The sequence below is a fragment of the Crocodylus porosus genome, unplaced genomic scaffold (genome assembly GCF_001723895.1).
Source record: "Crocodylus porosus isolate Cpor-Errol unplaced genomic scaffold, CroPor_comp1, whole genome shotgun sequence".
In the NCBI taxonomy this organism is placed as follows: Eukaryota; Metazoa; Chordata; order Crocodylia; family Crocodylidae; genus Crocodylus; species Crocodylus porosus.
In genome coordinates, this window is record NW_017728950.1 from 70,853,882 (window position 1) to 70,863,683 (window position 9,802).

Here is a 9,802-nt window from a genome sequence, read left to right on the forward strand (position 1 = left end):
TGCTAGCTTCCAAGCTGAGACAGAATGCCATATTTGAGTTCAGGATTTATTTTGTTCATTCAGGCTATAAACAAGAGCAGGGCTGTCAAACATATGGCCCATGGGCTGGATCCAACTCACAGAGCTTCATATTCCAGCCCTCAGTGCTGCCCTGTTGACCCATATGTTACACTAGACTGGCCATATACTGCATAAAGCACTTGCTGGGACTGGGTCCTGGGCTGCAGCACCCATGGCATTTGCTTAGGCCAGCTTCCCAGACTGGCCCAGGCACATGCCATGTGAGCTTGTAAGATGCAGGAGCCTGATCTGGTTCATGGACTGGCCCTACTCCATTCATTCACCCTGTGGGGCCAAGTGAAATTGACACCCCTGAACTAGTGGAAAGTGATATTGAGAGTGAAGATGTTAATGGACTCAAGTACAGTTACAATAGTGGAAGCTAAACATGCAATGACATTTTTCAAAAAAAAGATACTCTCAATGCCCTGCCCATTGACATCCGTGGAAATCTTGCTACTGATTTTAGACTACGGTTCATAGTCCAAATACATCCTTTATAACAAATTCTCATTAAAATACAGCTTAGATGGCAAAATATTTAAGAAAGGAACCACCACGTCTAATTGCACATTCGCATGGTGACTAGCACAACAGGATGCTGGCATCTTGATAGCAGTAAAAATTAGGCTAGACGTGATCTAGCTCAATAAACATGGCAGTAACAACTTTAAGGCTGCTAAATTTCTTCAACTAAATAATCTTAGCTATTTCCATTTTTCAGACCTCTAAAACTGATCATTTCTCACTTCACATTAATCTGGTACAAAATTTCTTCTTTTTAGCAACAACAGTAAAAATGCATTCTCAAAAGTTATGATTCAGCAGCTGACCCCCAACCCAAAATTGCATGGAATTATTTGTTTTAACCTATGCATTTTTAAGTGCTTTCTTCCAGGCAGAGGTAGAATGGCACATTTAATCCTGGGATTCCATTTGTACACCCAAGTACAAGCTAGTAAGAAATAGAGATTGACAGTGAAAGTGCTAACAGAGCCCTTATGTACATTCCAGCAATAATACCAGGCACTGTTGAGATAACTGACATCTTCATTTGCAAGTATTCATGTTTCATTCTAGTTCATGTTTGCCCTATTTACTACTTTGGCAGTAATGCATCAAATATCCTACAATGTAATCCTTCTCTCAGCACTTATCAATGAACTATGAAATAGTATTTAATAGAATTAATTAGAAGTTTTAATGAATCATGTCTGTCCTCATTTATTATACAATGTAATTTTCAAGGAGTGATTAATTATGAGCTACAGATGAGTGAATGGTTAATGTAGTTTGTTAACCTTACTAAGGAGCTATAGTATACAGTACAAGTTAGTTCTCCTCTCCAATTAGAACATGCTCTTATACCCACCATCAGTTTGAGTGAACAGAAAGGTTTTAGTGACTTTGCTGTTAAGACGCAGAGTCAGCTAGTTATTGACTTTCCTCCTCTTATATTATGTTTTATGTTGCATTTGCAAAGCAACACCATAGAAATCATGTAAGAAAAAAAACACTTATTTTTTAAACAGCGTTCTCTTGCATACTTTCCCATGTGCCGCTTAGCCTTGCAATATTTTATATAAACGTATCTGAAATTATTGGTCTTTGTCTTTTACAGTATTACTGTAACTAGATTTCATTGATTATGTACTCCTCTAAATTTCAAGTATGACCTGACATCTTGGTAGAACTACTAATCATCATTATTAGTCACTTGTGAAACATATGCATACTCCTAAATTTTCAAGGTATTCACAGGATCTTAATCACCCAGCTTCCCTGAATGCTGTACAGCAGAATCACAGAAGTGGTGTGTAAGGACCAGTGCACCGATTTAAATCAATGATTCTCCCCAAGGCATAAAGACAGAAGCAAATAAGCTCAGCAGGTAACCACAGGTTCATGTTTGTACCTGTTTGGCCTGTTTGTACCTGTCTGTCCCTCACCCCACTGCCAGTCCCTCTGCAAGGAGGTAAGCACTATAAGAAACAAACTAGTTTTTAGAACTGGGTGTCACTCAATTCACAAAAGTTAAGCAGGGGTGCCTCCAAGGCCAGTCCAACCAACTAGGCTGTCACCTAGGGCACCAAAGTTATATGCAGAACAAAACAACAGGAACATCATTCTAAACAACAGCTCTGGCCAGCTACGGCTGCACCTTGGACCAGCCCCGTCCCCAGCCCTGCTAGTGCCCCTCACTTCCCGCCTGCAGCTCCTTCCCCCAGGCCAGTGGTGTCCCTCACTCCTGCCCAGTGCACCCACCCCATGGGGCCAGAGCTGGAGCCAAAGCCAGAGCTGGAGCTGGGGTTGCAGGGGCCGGTCTTCAGGCTGCTCTACCCACCAATCCATATAAAGTTCATTCTAGACTTCTTATTTTTCTCTATATTGGAAGTGGTGGGGTCGCCAAGGTACTTAGTTTGCCTAGGGCGCCAGTTACCCTTGGACCGGCCCTGGGTGCCTCAAGTCCAAGAAAACTGAGAACCACTGGTTTAGATGAAACAAAAAGGTTGCTCAAAGTAAAAACAAGCCTTTAAATTTTATTAGAGTTCTAATAACTCTTCCTTCTTCTCAAACTCCTCCCCCATTACACACATTTCTCTTCATTTTGTTCCATCTAGGACAGGAAACTAGAATGCCAATTTTTAAAAATCTAAGTCTGCAGTTCTGGACCAAGCAGGAGCAGAGGAAATAAAATCTTATTCATAAAATAAAAATCAAGAAGATTGATACGCCAACATTTCATAGATCCAAGAGAAGCATGCTCAAGTGTGGCAGTTTTGAGTGTATACTACACAGGACTTCCAAATGAGATCAGAAATTAACTTGGGATCCTATCTCCCCTAACCCCATTCTCTGATGCCTACTGAAATTAAACATCTAATTGTATTTCTCAAAAAGGATTGTGGATAACACTAATGCCCATGTCCAATGTTTTTTTGCTGTTGTTTTTTGTTTCATTTTCCCAATAAAATAGGTGCCTTTTCTATGCACTGGATTGACCACCTAATTTGTTCTTCTACTTAGCTATACAAATTTCTGAAATGGCATCTTGGACTACTTGTGAATTAGAGAAGTCCTACAAAAATATTCCATTCAGCTGTTATATTTTAAGACTGGAGCTGTGATGCACTGAAATTCAGATTTCCTACATATAACTTACACCACCAGTATGGAGACTGTTTTTAATCTACTGCAGCACACATGATTTTGTAACCAATACCTTGTATTACTACTCTATACACTACCATTGCGCCAGAAAATTAAAATTTAAGATAAAGAGTCACCATAGGGCATTCTAGGAAGAGCAAAGACCTAGCTCAACATCCAGCCTATGGAGTGCTCCATGATGCCTTCTGAAGACATGCAAGCTATTTTTGGCAGCAGAGTAGATCAGGCTTGTTGAGACAAGTTCAGTGGGAAAGCAAGTGGCAGAGATATCAAATGTCACATATTACACATGACTTACTTGCATTTGACAGCCTGGTTATGTATTCCTGCAGCCCAGCTCACGTCACACACCTAGATTTCACTTCAGTGCCTATTCTTGAAGGCAGACATGTGGCCTCTCCTACGTCTCTTGCTGGATCATGTTAGCAAACCAGCAGTAGGTGGAAGTGGCAGAAAGCCATCAGGGATGCCCACCCATTTACAAGCAACACAAATTACTTGCCCTTATAAATCCCAGGTGCTCAGCCTCCAAATGGGTTTTTTCAAGTTCTGTACGCTTCATTTCCCCTCTAGACATCCTCACCCACCCCTTCATGCAGGTCCTAGCTTCCTAACATCTTCATTAGTGACCTGGACGAGGGTGTGGAGAGCACCATGTTCAAGTTTGCTGATGACACCAAGCTGTGGGGTAAAGTGAATACACCAGCAGGCAGGGACCCCATCCAGGCAGACCTGGATAGGTTAGAGAAGTGGGCAGATCTGAACGGATGCGGTTCAACAAGGACAAGTGCAGGGTGCTGCACCTGGGGAGAGGGAACCAGCTTTATGGTTATAGGTTGTTACAGAACAACAACCCAGTTGTTAGGTCAGTAAACCAGGAGACATGTCCAACCCTAAGTGATTCATTTGGAACAGAAAATTAAATCTCCATCTCTCACATTGTGAGAGAGTGACCTGATCACAATGCCTAATCAGCTTCTGGGAGAGGTAATTAGAACCTTCCCAGCTACAACAGAGTTTGGTATATGCATCACATCGTGCCACCATTCAGCAGGTGGTACATTCAGGTACTTTTTTCTTGATTTGGAGACCTGGAAGAGCTTAAGCGATCAGAAGAATTTGAATCTTCAAGCGAGCAAGCTGCATTATATGGGCAAAGTTTTGTTCTTAATTATCCCTCTCCAAACCTAGAGGTAATTTCTCCAGTTAGCATCAATGTAGTATCCATATTATTATAGCTTCCTCCCATCATGTTTACATCCAGCTCTTAGAAACAGAATTTTACCCTGCCTTCTCTGACCAGAACAGACAGGAAGCCTGTCATAGAACAGGTTAAGACTATAAAATATGAACAAATGTCAAAGAACGTGCCTGAAAAAAAAATACCAAATGCTGGAACCCTGCTAGCAACAATCACATTTAAACCAGGAATCTGACAGCAATACAGAGAATAGTATAAAGAAGAAAGTATTTTTCCAAAATCTGAATCATATAAGGCATAATTATTTTAGCACCATATGAACCTTAATTTTGGTGGGAGTAGTTGGGAAAGGGAACTTCTTTAAACTAATTAATACAAAATCAGAACCTAAATGAACATCAACAGGAGCTAGGGAGCACAGGCAGTCTGTGATCCTATCTAAAAAATAGCATTACAATAAATAATATTGTGTACTGGCAGCCTTTCATCTGAGCATTTTAAAACACTTTAAAAACTATATATATTGGGTGGGGGCAAATCCCATACAGGTGTTTCCATCTCCCTGACTAGAACAGAGTATAATAAAATGAAATTAATTTCAAAGAATAAGACAAGCTCCCTCTTTTTTTTCCCTATTTGTACATGAAAAAGTAAGCATAAAATAAAAAAGGGAGAAGTTGCAATGAAAAGGGCTTCTGAGAAGGAGTCTCAGTTTATACTCTACACTATCCTTTCTTTTGCTCTTACTCTGATGCTCAAGAAATAAAGCACTTAAAAGTGTTTTTATTTTTCCTTAGTCAACATTTGCCCTCTCTCCTCTTTCATTCAATGATGCTCTAGGAAAAAAAAAAAAAAATCACTTAGAAGTGTGCTTTTGATGCTCACTCAACTCCCCGCCCATCTTTTCTCCTAGTCTCTTTGACACAATGTTCTTGGCTCTAGCACAAACGAGCAAGATGCACATACAAATCCTATTTGAGGCAGGATTACAATGCACTGATTGCATTCTGAATGTTTTCTTACAGTTTCATCTCACTCTACTTACTCCAACACATGGACTGGTCAGAAGCTGTATCCCTCTAAGCAGCATAGCTTTCAACAGATACATGCGCTTTGGCTTGATTAGTAGTCTACTAAATGATCTCCATCCTATCCATCCCCCCAGGGTTTTGAAGTGGAGCCTAAGAGGTGAATTGGAATGTGGTAGTGAGACTAAAAGGAAAACCTCTCATTTGCAATTTCTCTGTTAAAAGGCATCTCAGGGGATGCATCCCCTTTTCACCTAAATCTTTGCCATAGATAAGTCAGTCTCATTTTGTATGTTAAATTATTAATTATTTTATCAACTCTTAAAGAAGTCAAGAAATGAAATGATGTATAGATTTGGCACATTCTTAATTAGTGGGTACCAGTTGAGTGTGGTTTTTTGTTTGTTTGTTTTTTTTAAGGGAAAGATTGTCACTTTCCTAATGTATTGGTGAAAGGGGAGGTGAGCAATATTCCATTGATTGTGAAGCAGAATTAGGAGTAAGAGGACTAGTGGAACTATAAGCCTGTAATGGCTTCTTAATTTCCTCCATGGATCTCCACTTTCATCAAGATAGAAGTCTCAAGGTGGAGTGTAAGAAAGTACTTGCAAGGTGACAACTGACTCCCAAGCAGGCTTCTAGGGTGTGGTTGCTATGCACTCTGGCAGAGCTGTACTTCTACCCAGCACGTCAAAGTTGGCGGATAGTGGAATTACTTTCAGAGAAGATTAACTGCAAAACAAGCAGAGGTCTCTCTAACAATGGGGGCAGCAGATGGAAATACTGTTCCTCCTGAAAAGCCACATATATCCTTCGACAATGCAGTGACATGGTGAGTACAGGTCACCATTATAATAAGACTGGCTAGCCTCCAGCCATGGGTCTACAAGTCCTCAACGGGAGAGAAGATGATGTTAGAATTTCAGTGGCTAAAAAGGCAGACAAAGGTTACAGCAGAAGATCTGCAATTGTCTTGGCCTCCATGCAATTGGATCAAGGTCCTGTTCTGCCAAGAACCACATGGAACCTGATGTGAAACAGCTCCTCCACAATCAAGGAAAGCTGCATATATATGTGTCTTCTATGAAAACAGTTTTTCCAGCACATTTAAGCCCTTTGGAGACCAGCTACTGATGACAGGAGCAGGATTGTGATTATCTGGAAGCTTCCAGTCATGAACCGGCACGAAGGTGGCAGTTACAGGAGGTTTATCTAGTACTGGGAAGAGGCAGAAGTGCAATTCATCAATGGAAACTGCAACTTAGCAACCTCCTTCAGGATCTTCTCTGCTCACCCCCTCGCCACCCATGGGGAGGGGGCTAGAAGAGATGCCCTAGGCAGTCTGCTGACCTATAAACAGAAAGAACGCCAAAATTCACAAAGTTAGCTTTTCTATTAGGAATGGCCAACCAACTCAGTGAGTCCCTTGTGACCAGGGTTAAAAAAATACAGGGGGGTTGGGGGGGGGAAGGATGAGCCCCATATAAGACACAAGAGCCCCCCAGCCCACCCCATGCCTTTCTATGCATCTCAGGTGGCAGCAGGAGCTCCTTCCAAATTCCGGCTGCCACCATTGCAGACCTCCCCAAGAGTCAGAGTGTAATTTGAACCCTGCTTGCGACTCTCCATCTTAAACTGGTGGGGAGCCAATGTGCCACTGTCAACAGCACATATGCCCTGACACTTGATGCTGCTGATGAGCCCAAAGAGAAATTCTACACCAGCATTGATCAAGTCCTTTCTGATGTTCCCAAGGGACACTGACTTATTCTGCTTGGCAGTTTTAGTGCTAGAGTCAGCAGGGACTCGAACCTCTGGAATGGCACCATCAGCAAGGAAAGAGTGGAAAAGGCCAACTCTAATGGCATACTCACCATCATCAACATGCTGTTCCACCAGAAAAAATAGGCATAAGATAGGGCAAAACCCATGATATAAGCATTGGCATTTGATAGCCTATGTCATTGTTTGTGTCTGGGATTGCAAATATCCACATCACCTGAACAATGTTAGGAGCTAATGATTGCTGGACCGACCACAGACTCCACTCAGTTATGCCACTCAAAGTGGCTCCCAAACAATGGCTGCAGCAGAAGCAATGCCAATAAAAGATCAGTGTTAAAGGACTCAAGGACCCAATCAAGTGAGACCTCTTTCACCAAATGCCTCAATGAAAAACTGATGAATTCCAATCAACAACAAGAGAATGTTGGCAGCGCTTGGGGTACCTTCAAGTCTGCTGTCATCAATGTCTGCACAGAGACACTTGGATTCTCTACTAAGAAACATCAAAATTGATTTAATGAGAATAAACTAGGAGATCCAAGAGTTGATCAACTGCAAGCACAAGGCTTTTTGTGCTTGGCAGAATGAAAATCAACTCCAAGGAAAGAAATGAAATCACCAGCAAGCCAAGGCAGAGGTCCAAAGGATGATGGGAAGACAAAGCAAAAGAGATTCAACATCTCCCTGACATCCACAATAGGTGCAGTTTTTTCAGCGCCACCAAAACCACTATGGTCCAAATACTCACGGACCACCTTCCCTGAGACAAAGATGGAGGAGACTTGGTCAAGGAAAGGTGAGCTACCAATGCCCATTGAAAGGAGTATTTTGAAGACCTTCACAATTAAGATTCTTTTGTTGATGAGAGTGCTGTCAACTCCATCCCACAGCAACCAGTCAGAGATGATCCCAGAATCTTTCCAACCCTGGACAAGGTAAGAAAAGCCAGATGAAGAATGACAAGGCATCTGGAGCTGATGGAATCCCCCCTCAAATCTTCAACCAGGGGGGAAAAGGAGCTCACATCACAGCTCCATGTCCTCATCTCAAGGATCTGGAATAATGAGGAAACCCCAGATGACTTTAGGGATGCCATGATCATGACAATTTTCAAGAAGGGAGACAGGTCCAACTGCAGAAGTCAGAGGGATCACCTCAATGTCCACCACAAGAAAGCCCATAGCAAGAACCCTCCTGAACAGTCTCCTTCCACTTGCTGAAGAGCTTCTCCCAGAACCTCAGTGTGGGTTTAGGGCATCAAGAGACACAGCTGACATGATCTTCACAGCGCAACAGCAAGAAAAATGCCAGAAACAACATAAATCTCTTTATGTGGCCTTCTTTGACCTCAGGAAAGCTTTTGACTCTGTCAAACAAAAGAAGCTGCAGAGGAAACTTCTGAAGTATGGATGCCCACCAGAATTCATCACCATTCTTCACCTGCTCCATGATGGCATGTGAGCAGTGGTTCTTAGTAATGGGTCTATTACAGATCCCTTTGAGGTTAAGACAGGAGTTAAACAAGGCTGCATCATCCCTCTAACACTGTTCTTAATATACCTTATTGCAATGCTACATCTGACCACCAACAAGCTTCCAGTCAGAGCAGAGCTAAATTACTGAATGGATGGTAAGCTGTTTAATCTCAGCCAACTCTGAGCCAAAACCAAGACAACCCTGACCTCAATCATTGAGCTCTAATACACTTATGATGCTGTGGTGTGTGCTTACTTAGAAATAGACCTTCAAGCAATTGTCAGCATTTTTACTGAGACATACAAGAAAATGGGACTGATGCTTAACATTCAGAAGACCATGGTCCTCCATCACAAGCTTTTAATAAGCAGTACACAGCTCCAGCAATTCAGATTTATGGTGAGACTCTAGAAAACAATCAGTATTCCTGCACCTCAAACACCCTCTCTCACAGAAGGCTGACACTGATGAAGAAATCCAACACCACCTTAAAATTGCAACCACAGGCTTCAGACACCTGAGGAAACAGGTGTTCAAAAGATCATGATATCAGATCTGAAACGAAGCTCATTGTTTATCAAGCAGTTGTGTTTCTCACATCACTGTACAGAGCTTTGATATGGACAGCATACAGGAGACATCAAGCCCCTGGAGAAGTACAATCAGTGCTGCCCATGGAAGATCCTTTGAATCCAGCGGGAAGACAGATACACCAATATTAGGATCCTCTTGCAAACAAACAGCATGAGCATCAAGGTGATGATCATCTGGCAAGAACTTTGTTTGGCCAGTCACGTCATCCATATGTCCAGCTCCAGACTTCTGAAGCAAATTTTATTCTCCCAATCAAGCTCAGTCGAGGCATATGCTCAAAAGGAGGGTGTGAGGGAGCAGGGGCTAGGGGCGGCCGTGAGCTCCCTAGCGCCGCCTACTGTCACGTTAGGGTGACGTAGCACCCTCAGAATCTCGCCCGCCACGACTTTGATGGTTAAATATATAATGTGGAGGCTGCCAGTTCCCTAATGGACGGTCTTGTTGTTTGTCCCTATTCCAGACTGGGGTATCTATATGCGTCCTGCCT